Source organism: Suncus etruscus, chromosome 4 (genome assembly GCF_024139225.1).
Source record: "Suncus etruscus isolate mSunEtr1 chromosome 4, mSunEtr1.pri.cur, whole genome shotgun sequence".
In the NCBI taxonomy this organism is placed as follows: Eukaryota; Metazoa; Chordata; class Mammalia; order Eulipotyphla; family Soricidae; genus Suncus; species Suncus etruscus.
Window position 1 is genome coordinate 78,050,295 of NC_064851.1, and position 15,085 is coordinate 78,065,379.

A 15,085-nucleotide genomic window follows, 5' to 3' on the forward strand; every position below is an offset into this window, starting at 1 on the left:
TGTGACCTTAACTTTTCTCCTTTCAATTATTTAAACTTATAGAATTTGAAAAAAATTTAAGTAGTTTTTTTTTTTTTCTCAATTGATGGCTGATTGGTAACTTTGAGACCTATGCATACTGCCTTCTTTAGAAAGATATATCAGTGGGGCCGGGAAGGTGGTGCTAGAGGTAAGGTGTCTGCCTTGCAAGCGCTAGCGTAGGACGGACCGCGGTTCAATCCCCTGGCGTCCCATATGGTCCCCCCAAGCCAGGAGCGATTTCTGAGCCCATAGCCAGGAGTAACCCCTGAGCATTAAATGGGTGTGGCCCAAAAAAACAAACAAACAAAAAAAGATATACCAGCAATTTGATAATTGTGTGTGTGAGTGTGTGTGTGCGCGCGCGCATGTTTTGGTCTCATTAGCAGAATGCTTCCTTTTGTTGTTGCTCATTTTTTTGTTCCTTTGGAGAATACATACTTCCTATACCTTCATTTTCCTATTTAGTTATTGCTAAAATCAGTATCTTTTTTCTTCTCTTAAGTTAACTACTTTCCCATAAATGGAGATAACTGTAAAAACACAACTGTTTCCACTTCTACAGAAGGATTTGACATAACCACAGTCATAAACATAGCTACTATGAAAGTTGTCAGAAAATATATTCATATTTTTACTGTTTGAATGAAAGATATAATAAGTATATCAAGTTTAAAAAAATGAAAAAGATGTGATGATAGGAATGTTTACATTTGTAATGTATGGAAGAGAAGAGAATTTTGAAACAAATGGGGTGCATCTTTTTGTTTGTTTGTTTGTTTTATTTTTGGGTCACACCCGGCCATGCACAGGGGTTACTCCTGGCTCTATGCTCAGAAATTGCTCCTGGCAGGCTCAGGGGACCATATGGGATGCTGGGATTCGAACCACCGATCTTCTGCATGCAAGGCAAATGCCTTACCTCCATGCTATCTCTCCAGCCCCAGGGGTGCATCTTTTGTCATCTGTAATTAGTTTAGTATAGAATATCTACAAATACTAAAAAGGTTAAATGATCATTTTAGGGGCCTCTGAGAAAATAGCCTCAAATGTGTCCATATGAGTTATAATTTCACTGGTGGAAAAGTCTGGGTTAAAGATTAGGAAGGGGATGAATAATTCTGGAGGGCCTTGAGAGGCAGTTATAGACAGTTATATAAACCCTACTTCTAACTCTTTTGAAGAGTCCATTTTGTATAGGGTAACCACTGGAAGGGAGGGTCTTAAATAGTCATTTCTGTTGCCAAACTGTGTAGGGTTGGATGAGTTTAAGGTTGTAAAGGTTAACTCTCCAAATATTCTCTCTTTCTCAAATACACTTCACTGTCTCACACACCACTTTTCTTTCTCCCTCTCTCATTTTTGGGGGGTTACATATTTCAACAGTACTCAGTGGCTATTTCTTTTTTTTTTCTGCCTTATTTTTCTTTTTTCTTTTTTTATTTTTATTTAAACACCTTGATTACATACATGATTGTGTTTGGGGTTCAGTCATGTAAAGAACACCACCCATCACCAGTGCAACATTCCCATCACCCAATGTCCCAAGTCTCCCTTCTCCCCACCCGACCCCCGCCTGTACTCTAAACAGGCTCTCCATTTCCCTCATACATTCTCATTATTAGGACAGTTCAAAATGTAGTTATTTCTCTAACTAAACTCATCACTCTTTGTGGTGAGCTTCCTGAGGTGAGCTGGAACTTCCAGCTCTTTTCTCTTTTGTGTCTGAAAATTATTATTGCAAGAATGTCTTTCATTTTTCTTAAAACCCATAGATAAGTGAGACCATTCTGCGTTTTTCTCTCTCTCTCTGACTTATTTCACTCAGCATAATAGATTCCGTGTACATCCATGTATGGTCCCCCAAGCCAGGAGCAACTTCTGAGCACATAGCCAGGGGTAACCCCTGAGCGTTACCGGGTGTGGCCCAAAAACCAAAAAAAAAAAAAAAAAAAAAAAAAAAAAGGTTGAACTAGACGGCATTCCCACCAGCAGTGGATAAGAGTTCCTTTCTCTCCACATCCCTGCCAACACTGTTCGTTCTCATTCTTTGTGATGTGTGCCATTCTCTGTGGTGTGAGGTGGTATCTCATCGTTGTTTTTGATTTGCATCTTCCTGATGATTAGTGATGTGGAACATTTTTTCATGTGTCTTTTGGCCATTTGTATTTCTTCTTTGTCAAAGTGTCTGTTCATTTCTTCTCCCCATTTTTTGATGGAATTAGATGTTTTTTTCTTGTAAAGTTCTGTCAGTGCCTTGTATATTCAGTGGCTATTTCTAATGCATTGTTCAGGGGTTGCTTCTGACTATGTTGGGGGACTATGTGACATTAGGGATTGAACCTTGACCCCCTGCTTGTGTAGCAGCCACTTAAGCTATTTCCCTGATCCAAGAATTTCTTTTCTGTTGTTAGGCTAAACCCCGTGGTGCTCAGGATTTATCCCTGGCTCTATAGATCAGGATACACCTGGCACAGCTTGGGGCACCAAATGGGATGTTAGGCATTGAACCAGGGCCAGCCTTGGGCAAAGCAAGCATTCTACTGCACTGTACTATTTATCCAGCTCACCAAGAATCTTAAAGATGGAATAAGGTTTTACTTATGATTCTGTAGAGCATGAAACAAAGTTGTGAAGTAGGTAAAATTTAGTATTGTTTTCTTCTTTATTTTACCCAATATCTTTAGGATACATTGATTCTTCTCATACAAGTCACAGTAGTTAATCATCAGAGAATTTAGGACTAATCTAAGCACCTGCATTTTAAAAGGTTGGTGGTTAATAGTCTGGTGTTGACAGAATAGCAAGAGAGAGGTTAGACTACTTTTGCTCTCTACAGAAAAGAAGTTCTGAGTCTTGGCAACAGAGATTGCAGATCAAATAGGTGAAGGGAAAGTATATAAGCCCCTCCATAAGCAGTTTCCTAAATGTGAATGATATGAACTCACCAATCAAAAGTCAAAGAGTGAGTGGCTTGATAAAAAGGAAAGTTCCATGGGGCCAGAGCAGTGGCACAGGCGGTAGGGCATTTGCCTTGCACGCACTAACCTAGGATGGACTTGGGTTAGATCCCCTGGTGTCCCATATGGTCCCCCAACCCAGGGATGATTTCTGAGTGCATAGCCAGGAGTAAGCCTTGAGCGTCACCGGGTGTGGCCCAAAATCAAAAAAAAAAAAAAAAGGAAAGATCCATTCATCATTAATCTATCCATCAGATAATCAGATATAAAGAGAAACAAAGGTTCTCAGAACAAGATGTTCCAATTCACATAAGCAGAAAACAGGACAGAAATTAGTATTCTCACATCTGATAAGATAGACGTTTTAACTAATAAAGGTACTAAGAGAAAAAGACAAATATTATATAATGTCAAGGGGTCAATACATAAAGAAGATATTACAGTCTTTTGTATTTATACACCCAACAAAGGACCACACAGATATATAAAACTATTAGTAACAGACTTCAAGAGACACATTGGCAGCAACATAATTGTGGGTAATCTTAGCATAGCACCTTCTGCAGTAGATAAATCATCCAAAGAATAAAAATGGAAATTGTTTTTGTTTTTTTTTTTTTTGTTTTTTTGAGCCACACCCGGCAGTGCTCAGGGGTTACTCCTGGCTGTCTGCTCAGAAATAGCTCCTGGCAGGCACGGGGGACCATATGGGACACCGGGATTCGAACCAACCATCTTTGGTCCTGGATTGGCTGCTTGCAAGGCAAACGCCGCTGTGCTATCTCTCCGGGCCCAAAAATGGAAATTTCAATGGCATCAAATAACGTAATTGATGAGGTAGAATTAATGTCTACAGAAATTTTTATTCTCAAAAAAACTGAATACACATTCTTCTTATGTGCACATGGATTCAATGCATATGTGAAGATAGAAATCTTAATGGGACTACAGAAATAGTACAGGGGTTAAGGCACTTGCCATGCACATAAATGACCTGGATTTGATCCTCAGCACTGCATATGATTTCCTGACCACTTCTAAGAGTATCCATGAGCACAGAACCAGGGATAAGCTCTGAGCACTGCCCAATATGACCAAAGAAACCTGAAAAATTAAAAGAAATAAAAAAAAGAAATCATTATCAAGTATCTTTTCCAATCAATGGCCTGAGATTAGAAACTAACAACAGTAAATAAAAAGAGGGGTTTGAGAATTCCTGACTGGACTGGAGTACATGCTTTATATATGGGAGGCCTGGTTTTGATTCCTGGCACCACATGGGCCCCATTACCACTAAGAGTGATCACTAAGCACAGATCCAGGAGTAGTTCTTGGTATGATTCCCCCATCCCATCAATAAAAGAAAACTAGAAAACCCAAAAGGTTGGATACTAAATAACACGCTTCTAAACAACTCTTGGGTTAATGAAAAAATTGAAGGAGATATTAAAAATTCCCACAAGGGTTAAGAATGTAGCTAAATGTGGTGAGGCCCTGGGTTTGATCTCCAAATACTACATGTTCTTCCTCCCATAACACTACTGGAAGTGCCTTGGCGGTCCATGACACTACCAGGATTACTATGGTGGTCCTTGATTATCCAAGTGTGGTGTGGCTGCCCTTCTAGGTGGCTCTAATCCCTGCATCTTTCCAGATGTGGATTCTATGATAATAAACATAAAAATATTACCTGGAGAGTAATGAAAATGAAGAGAGTGGGGCCCAAGTGATAGCACAGCAGTAGGGCATTTGCCTTGTATGCAGCTGACCCAGGACGGACCTAAGTTTGATCCTCAGCATCCCATATGGGGGGCCGAGCCAGGAGTGATTTCTGAGCACATAGTGAAGAATAATCTCTGAGCATCACCAGGTGTGGCCCAAAAACCAAAAAAAAAAAAGAAAAAAAAGAAAAGAAAAGAGAGCACTTTCAGACCCTAAGAGGTGCAGCAAACATAGTAGTAATAGGACATTAATAGAAATACAGGCATATCAATAAATAAGAAAAGTTCCAAGTAAATTATTTAACCTTACCTCTGAAGGAATAGAAGAGGAAGAACAAACCAATGTCATCACAGAAAGAAGAAAATAATAAAAATTAAAGCGGGGTCACAGAAACATCTCAAAGTGCTCAACAGGTCATGGAAACAGCTCAGAGACACCACTTTTTTGGTTTCGGGGATATACCTGAGAATGCTCAGGTTTTACTCCTGGCTCTGCAGTCAGAGATCACTCCTTGAAGACTTGAAGGATCATTGGGATACCAGGAATTGAACATGGGTTGGCCACATGCAAGGCAAACAGCTTACCCACCATTATAGTTTTGGCCCATCCAAGTTTCAGGATATTGCATAATTTATAAATGTAAAAATTCTTAAGAAAATTTTTTTTGCTTTTTTTGGGCTACAGTGTGGCTCAGGGATACTTTTTTTTGTTTGTTTGTTTTTGGGCCACACCAGGCAGTGCTCAGGGGTTACTCCTGGCTGTCTGCTCGGAAATAGCTCCTGGCAGTGATACTCTTGACTCTGCCCTGATGAGTCACTCGTAGTAGTGCTCAGGACACCACATGGGATGCTGGGGATCTAACCCAGATTTGCTATATACAATGCAGATACTCTACCTGCTGTACTAATGCTCTGGCCTAGTTGTGAAAGTCCTTAACAAAATATTGACAATTCAAATGCTACCAGTTACATCAAAAGAATTGTTCTTTATGACCAAGTGTGATTCATTCCAGGAATGGAAGAGTGGCTTAATAAACAAAGCTCTATTAATGATATATACCATATCAATCAAAGAGAAATAAAAAACACAATAGGGACCAGAGTTATAGTACTGTTGTTAATAACTGTATAACATTAACAACTGCAAAGAAAAAATTTCCATTTACAAGTGTATAAAAAAGGAGATGAAATACCTGGGGGCAAGCTTAACTAGGATATGAAATATCTAGACACTGAAAGCAATAAGTGATTATTTTAAGAGCAAAACAAAAACCAAAGTAGACAGAAAAGACCTCCTGTGTTCATAGATTTGAAGAACAAACTTTATTAAAATGGCCAATTTACCTAAAGCATTTTATAGATTTGATTAATCCCTATCAGAATACAGAATTTTTCCTTTTTCTTTAGAATACAATATTTTTCAAGGAAATCTGTGTTTTAAAATGTTAATGGCACCAAAAATGATCCCTAATAAGGGTGAGGTGTGTGGCCCAGGATAGACCACTGTGTTGCATGTGTGATTTTCTTGTTTGATCCCCAGCAATACAAAAAGACAAAAAGTAAAAACTCAAAACCTTGAATAGCCAAAGCTTTCTAACTTAAAAGTATATTACAAAAAAGCAGTAATGAAACAGTATGGCATTGCAACAAAAATAGGCACCCAGACCAATGAACTAGAAAGCTGGGAAATAAGACCATCCAATGTAAAAACAAAAGCTTCTTGAACATATAGTGTGGGAAAATTGAACAGCCACATGCAAAAAAAAAGAAAGGAAAATAAAAGAAATTTGATCACTAACACCATACATCAAGAATAACTCAGAATGTATTAAAGAATTGGATATCATACCCAAAACCATAAGATATATAGAAGAAAATCTAAGTGTGATACTGCAAAACCTAAATATCAGAGATGCATTTAGAGATGTAACTTCATTGGCAAGGGAAACAAAAGTAAAAATAAATGGAATTACATCAAATTAAATAGCTTTTACACAGCTAAATAAACTATCGCAGAAACAAAAAGGCAACCTAGCAATTGGGAGAAGATTTGCATATCATACATTTGAGAAAGGGTTGATATTCAAAATATATAAAGAACTCACACAACTCAACAATAAAAATAACCCAATCTAAAAATGGGCAAAATGCCTGAATACATTCTTCTCCAAAGAAGACAAACAGATGGCCCACAGACATAGGAAAAAAAGGCTCAGCATCACTTATTATTAGGGAAATGTGAATTAAAACTACAATGAGATATCAACTCACATTGGCGAGAATAGCCTATATCAAAAAGATTAGAGAGGACAAATGTTGGCGAGGAAGTGGAAATAAAGGAACCCTCATTGTCTGTTGGTAGGAATATTAATTCTTTTAAAAAATAATGGCATTGCCACATGATCTAGTGCTACCTCTTCTACCTATTTGTCTTCAGGGTTTAAAAACACCAATTTGACAATACAGTTACACTTCTGTATTCATGGAGCATTATTCACAATAGCTTTATCATGGAATGAAGATAAATAGTCATCATCACATGGATGATAAATATCCATCATAAAAATATATATAATGGAATACTATTCTGCCCTTAAAAAGATTAAGGTGTACTATTTGGGATAAGTAATTAGAACTTGTGACTATGAGATGAGGAGAAAGAGAAAGAAGCCATTGAAATACAGTTACTGAATCACTTTACTTCTATGTGGAATATAAATAACTGAAACAAGTCAACTGACAAAACCCAACAATACAAACTTCTAGATTGGGTGACAAGTATGGTGGTTACTTATGGGAAAGGAAGAGAAGGTGGATAGGAGGAGTGGAGAAAGGGATTTTCTTTGGGTGTGGGATGAAATTGGAACTTTGGTTTTATGGTGAGCCCTGTACATAGAGATATTAAGCTTATATATCACTGAAATCTATAGTACTGTAAACCAGTGATAATTTTTAAAGATGCTTTATTGATTGAGATTCTGTGATTTATAGTACTATTAATTATAGTTTCTCATGCACATAATTTCAACACTACACTCTTCCCCAGTTTTTGTGTTTTAGTTTTTTTTTTAAATTTATTTAGTTTTTTTTTTGGGGGGTGGAGCACACCTGTTCTGCTCAGGGCTACTTTGGCTCTGCACAGAGGAATCATTCCTTGTGGTGCTTGGGGGACCTTATGGAATACTGGTGATTGAAATCAGGTTGGCCACATGTAAATCAATTGTCCTATCCACTGTGCTATATCTCTCTGCTTTTGTGTTTTTAAAATCAATGATAACTTTAAGAAAGGAGAAAATGTGGACTGGGAAGATAGCTCAAGGGATTGATATGCTGACTTTTTTTGTAAGTATTTGAACCACACCCAGTGGTGCTCAGGGGTTACTACTAGCTCTGTGCTCAGAAATCACTCCTAGCAGGCTTGTGTACCATATGGGATGTTGGGGAACAAACCCAGGTCCACCACGTGCAAGGCACATGCCCTACTTGCTGTGCTATTGCTCCATCCTCTGATATGCTGGCTTTGTGTGTGGGAATGAGAACCCTGACTTTGATCTCTAGCACTGCCAAAGTAACTCAGTAACTCCTAAGGATGCAACTGGTTTGATTAGTGGGGCCTCAAAAATTTTTTAAAGTAAATTAAAATTAAAAATGATATGTCTCGCAAATAAAATTTTATAAGGTGTATCAGAATTATTTTATGTAGTCCTCACTTTAATTTTAGATTCTATTTTATTACTTATTTTGTTGTGCCAGAGAGTGTGAAGAATATATATGTATGCCAGTTAATGTGTGAATGCAATTTGAGTGTATATGTCTGTGTGTATATATGTGTACAGATGTGTGAAGGCCTGGGTTACATGAAACTCAGGTCTCATGCATATAAGGCACTCAATGGGCCATATCCTTAGCCTAATTTTGAAAATCTATGTTCTCAGTTTTAAAGTGTTTTAAATTGGGATTAAATCAAAGTAATTCGCTCTTATGTAATGAAAGAAACTATCCTTAGAACAAAAAGACATCTTACAGAATAGAAGAACATATTTGTGCCCTTTATATCTGAAAATGGGCTAATTTTCCAGATACACAAAGAACTCATGAAATTTAACTAACCAAAAACCATCTCAGGATTCCTGCCATGTGTATTGGCACATGGGAGACATTTTGAAATTCTGCCTCTGCTCTGTGAAGTGGCTATGAACCACCCCACCCAAAACAACTCCATAGGGCATGACATCAGAAAACATCTCCTAAGGGCACATAGGCAGAGAAAGTGGAGCATGTTTTCTGCCAGGTGCTTTGGCTTCACAGCCACGCACAACTTGGGCAAATGAACACGTAGAAGACACCATACTAAGGTCCGGAGAGATAGCATAGTGGTAGGGCATTTGCCTTGCATGCAGCGGACACAGGACTGATGGTGGTTTGATTCCTGGCATTTAATATGGTCCCCTGAGCCTGCCAAAAGCGGTTTCTGAGTGCAGAGCCAGGAGTAACCCCTGAGTATCGCTGAGTGTGACCCAGAAAACTAAAACAACAACAAAAACCACAACATTAAAAAACACCACACTACAGGTGTGACCATGGGGAAACAACACAGGCCAACATCACAAAGAGAATCAAGATGGCAGCTCTGATGTCCCAAAAAATGCCAACCACTTATTTAGCCTCTCAGGTGGTTTAAGAGAAGAAATATGGAGGATGTTCATAGAACTCAAAGAAAGAATTAATTGAGCGGACCAAACCACAAATAAGAACCATGAGGATAAGAAAATAAAAATGATTTCTCAGCGTAGAGCCAGGAGTAGCCCTAAGCACTGCCAGGTGTGACCCAAAAACCAAAAACCAAAAAAAAAAGAAAAAGAGAAAACTTCAAATTGAAATAATGGGACCAAAAAACTTGGTAGGCAAAGTGAAAACCTCACAGGAAAGCCTCTCTAACAGAGTAATGGCAGCTGAAGTTCAAATCAGTTATTTGGAAGATGAGACGTAACAACTCCATACAACAGAATAGATTGGAAAAGAGCCTTAAAGCAAATGATTAGACAATGGAAAAAATTCTCAAAGAATGGGAACATACAAAAATATAAGTGTTTAATAAATGCAACAGAAACAGCGTAAGAATCATTGCAGTCCCAGAGATCCAGGAAGAAAAATCCTAGGAAGAATCAACAGTCAAGGACATCATTGTAGAGAAACTTGCAGAGCTAAAGACTTCATGCAACCAAATATGCATGCCTGAAGAGTACCAAATAAGAGAGTCCTGAAAAAAAGCACACAAAGACATGTCCTAGTTACAATGACGAATCTCACAGATAATCTCACTGAATCTCACTGAAAGCAGCAAGATCAAAAAGAGAAATTATCGGGACCCAGAGAGATAGCATGGAGGTAAGGTGTTTGCCTTGCATGCAGAAGGACAGTGGTTCGAATCCCGACATCCCATATGGTCCCTTGAGCCTGCCAGGAGTGATTTTTGAATGTAGAGCCAGGAGTAACCCCTGAGTGCTGCCGGGTGTGACCCAAACCCCCTCCCACCAAAAAAGGGGAAATTATCTACAAAGGAACATTCTTAACATACCTATCACAAGAAACCCTCAAGGAAGGAAGGCAGTGGTAGGACATAGTGACAAAACTCAATGAAATGAATGCTTCACCTAGAATACTGCACCCAGCTAGGCTCATTCTGGTTTGAAGGTAGTAACATTGCTTTATGGATAAATAACAGCTCAGAAGCTTTACAGACATCACACCAGCCTTAAAAGAAAAACAGAAAGGTCTACTTTAAGACAAGACAGACCAAGAGATACACCAAAGTCCAACATAAAGATGACACTAAATCCCATGACAGTTATCTTTCTCAACACCAATGGACTAAATACACCAGTTAAGAGACAAAGAGTGGCAAAATGGATTAAAAAGCTGAATCCAACAGTCTGCTGTCTACAAGAAACACATCTGAATAGTCAGAACAAACTAATTTAAATCGATGCTTGGAGGACAATCATCCAAGCAAACAACTTTCTTAAAAAAAGCTGGAGTGGGGCTGGAGCAGTGGCGGAAGCAGTAGGGCATTTGCCTTGCATACGCTAACCTAGGACGGACTTCAGTTCAAACCCACCGTGTCCCATATGGTCCTCCAAGCCAGGAGTGATTTCAGAGTGCATAGCCAGGAGTAACCTCTGAGCATCACTGGGTGTGACCCAAAAACCAAAAATCTGGAGTGGACATATTAATATAAGATGACACAAATTTTAGACTTAGAAAAGTTATAAGGGACAAAGGTGGATATTTTGTAATAATCATTGGAAATGTACAATAGGAAAAAAATCATACTCCTAAACATAAACACATATAATAAGGGACCAGCAAAATATTTAATACATTATTAGTAAATCTGAATGAAAATATCAATAGCAACACAAAAATAGTGGGAGACCTCAACACCACCCTGTCACCCCTTGATAGGTCAACCAGGCTGAAACCCAACAGGAATATACTAGCTCTGAAAGGAGAAATGGGAGAAAATGGCCAGTAGACATACATGAGGCACTCCATCCCCCAAAAACTGGATACACATTCTTCTCCAGTGCACCTGGGTCATTCTCCAGGATAGACCACATGCTGGCCCATAAAACATACCTCCATAAAATCAAGATAACAGAAATGATACAGACTGCCTTCTCAGATCACAATGCACTAAATTTAGAAGTGAACTACAAAGGGACACAGAAGAAAATCTTTAATACCTGAAATCAAATAGCTCACTATTGAACAACCAGTGGCTTAGAGATGAAAACAAAGAGGAAATCAAAAGATACCTGGAAAGAAATGCAAATGAAGACAAAAATTACCAGAATTTGTGGGGCATAGCAAAAGTATTACTAAGTGGAAAATTTATAGTTTTGCAAGCAGAAATCAGGAAGGAAGAAGCGGCCCACATAGTTTATTGACAAGCTTATAAAGTTAGAAAACAGTCAACAAAATGAACCAAAAATAGGTAGGCTAAAGGAAATAATAAAGCTTAGAGCAGAAACCGATGAAGTGGAAATCCAAAAAACAATCCAAAAGATCAATGAAAGCAAAAGTTGCTTCTTTGAAAAAATAAACAAGATTGATTAACCACTAGCAAAACTCTCCCAAAAGGGAGAGAGAGAAACTTAATAAACCAGATTATAAATTAAAAGGGGAAGGTCACTACAGATACTACAGAGATTCAGAGGGTAATCAGAGACCACTTTGAGAAAATCTATGCCACAAAACAAGAGAACTGGAAGAAATTAATAAATTCTTAAACTCATAATCTTCCATGTTTGAATCAGGATGATCTAGCATATATCTAAACAGACCATCACTACTGAGGAAATTAAAATGGTAACCAAAAACCAAAAACCCAGGCCCGAAATTAAAATGGTAATTAAAAGCCTTCTCAAAACCAAAAGCCCAGGCCCAGATGGATTCTTTACCAAATTCTTTCAAACCTTTCAAGAGGAACTACTACCAATCCTTTCAGGCTCTTTCAGGAAATTTAAGAAACAAAAACACTCCCAAATAGTTTTTATTAAGCTAATATCAACCTGATACCAAAACTAGACGATGCTGCAAAAAAAAAAAAATGACGAAAAGACAGAAAGAATACAGACCAAGCACGCAGTCTCCAGGAGACTGGACAGTGTTAGTCCAATCCCAAACCCCAGATCCCAGACGTAGAACTGATACAGCTCCAGGCAACACCACCAGGAACTAAGCTCCATTGGAAGATTTATAACACTGCTCTGGCACCAACTTGTGCCTGTTTTGATATGACAATGAGGAAAGGACAACTTGACCTAAGACCAGGTTGTCCTATCACATCACCTAACACTAAATGGAAATCAGAAGAGGTATCATCCTTTGAACTATGAAAAATAAGAGCACCAACAAAAGAAAACTGACTTTGACAACCGTGACTGAACAGAACCTACCTTGGGTCCAATTAGGAAAACCCGTCTTATTGCAGAGGCCCAACTGGGACAACAGAGACTGAGCAGAACCTTTGGATCCATAATATCCTAGGCTTTGGCATAGGGACTGAATGAAAACAGGGAGCAAGTGTTACAGAAGACTGAACATAACAACAATGATGGATAGAAACCTCTAGAACCGTAAAGACTCTATTCTAGAACCTGACCTATAATCTGCACAAATACCAAGATCACTAGCTACAGTGGCTTGATTTTCTTACACACAACAGAGAGGAAACTTTCCTGGCATCAAAAAATAGCCATTGGGATGGGGTAATGAGTATATATGGAGCCAGGGGTTGATCCCATGATGGTATGCTTCAAGGATGGAGAAACCCTGAATCTCTTAGGCCATGGGAATTCCCTTTCTTCCCCAATGCTTACTGTGCCTATGCAAAAAAAAAAAAAAAAAAAAAAGTGGGGGGAAAGCCAAACCCTGCCACTCCAGCACCCCTACTTTTTCTTGTTTTGTTTTGATTTATTTGTTTTGGACTTTATTTTCCTTCTCTTTTTTCTTCCACTTTTCTCTTTCTTTTTCACTTGTGGTTATCATTTGGTGATTTATTTTTATTTTTATTTGCCAGGGGCATTTTTTCTTTTTTCTTCCATTTTTTCCCTCTCTTTTTTTGGTAGTTGTTATCAATTTTTTTCCTTCCTTTTTTTTTATCCTTTTTATCTCCAATGATGGTGGAATGGATGCTCAATCTACAACAAGCTGTAAAGTGGAGACCAGTTGCACTAGCATTCTGGGGGGTAATGGAGGGAGATATGGGATACATGCTGGGAACAGGGGTGGAGGGAGGACAGCACTGGTGGTGGGAATGCCCCTCATTCATTGTCACTATTTACCATAAATGATGCAGTGAAAGATTTGTAATGCACTTTGGTCACAATAAAAATTAAAAAAAAAAGACAAAAAGAAAGAATACAGACCAAGAAATATCCCTGACGAACACAGATGAAAGATCCTCAACAAAACCTTTGAAAATAGGATCTAGTGCCTTATCAAGAGGGTCATACACCATGACCAAGTAAGTCTCATTCCAGGAATGGAAGATGGTTTAACATACGAAAAGCAATCAATATAATATACCTTATTAACATAAAAACTATTAACAAAACCATATGATCATGTTAATAGATGCAGAAAACGCATTTGATAAGGTCTAACACTCTTTCTTGATAAAAACTCTCAAAAGATGGGAATGAAAGGAACTTTTCTCTATATAGTCAAGGCCATTTTCCGTAAGACAATGTCAAATATTTTTCTCAATAGAATAAACTGAAAACATTTCCTCTAAAATCTGGTACAAAACAAGGCTTCCCGCTTTCATAATTCCTATGCTGGAAGTTCTTGCCATAGTAATTAGGCAAGAAAAAGTTATCAAGGGCATCCAAATAGGAAAGGAGAAATAAGTTCTCACTGTTTGCAGATAATATGCTACTATAGTTAGAAAACCCTAAAGACTACAAAAAAGCTTTTAGAAACAATAGATTCATGTAGCTAAGTGGCAGGCTACAAAATTAACATGCAAAAATCAATGGCCTTCTTATACACAAATAATGAACAGAGAAATACACAGAGAAATGGACATTATAAACAATCCCATTCACGTTATTGCTACAAACTCAAATACTCGAGTCAACTTAACTAAAGAGGTGAAGGACCTATACAAAGAAAACTACAAAATACTGCTTCTAGAAATTAAAGAGCACACAAGGAAATGGAGACACATACCCTGTTCATGGACGGGAGGACTAATGTCATTAAAATGGTAATACTCCCCAAAGCATTGTACAGACTTAGTGCAATTTCTTTATAGACACCCATGACCTTCTTTAAAGAAATGGATCAAACATCCCTGAAATTCATTTGGAACAATAAAAACCCATGAATAGCTAGAGCAATTTTGAGAAAAAAAGAAATGGGAGGCATCACCTTTCCAACTTTGAATTGTATTACAAAGCAATAGTCATTAAACAACATGGTATTGGAATAAAGATAGACTCTCAGATCAGTGGAATAGACTTGAGTATTCAGAAAATGTTCCCAAGACATACTATCTTTGATAAAGTAGCAAGAAATGCAAAATGGAGCAAAAAGTGGTGTTGGGACAACTGATCAGCCACATGGAAAAACAAAAAACAAAAAACTCAGACCTCTATCTAACACCATGCACAAAGGTCAAATCTAAATGGATTAAAGACGTTGGTATCAGATCCAAAATCCTAAGGTATATAGAACAACATTTAGGTAAAACACTCTATGATATTGAAACTAAAGGTATCTTTAAGGAGGAAACGTCACTCTCCAAACATGTCAAAGCAGAGATGGGACTATATTAAGCTGAGAAGCTTCTGTACCTCAAAGGAAATAGTGAGGAGG

General features: G+C 38.0%; 1 protein-coding gene across 1 annotated transcript in view; it reads left to right on the forward strand.

Annotated features, from left to right (window-relative positions):
• The window catches only part of AFG1L (AFG1 like ATPase), a 249,257-nt gene that overhangs the window by 43,556 nt on the left and 190,616 nt on the right, over window positions 1-15,085 (forward strand). The window lies entirely within an intron of this gene.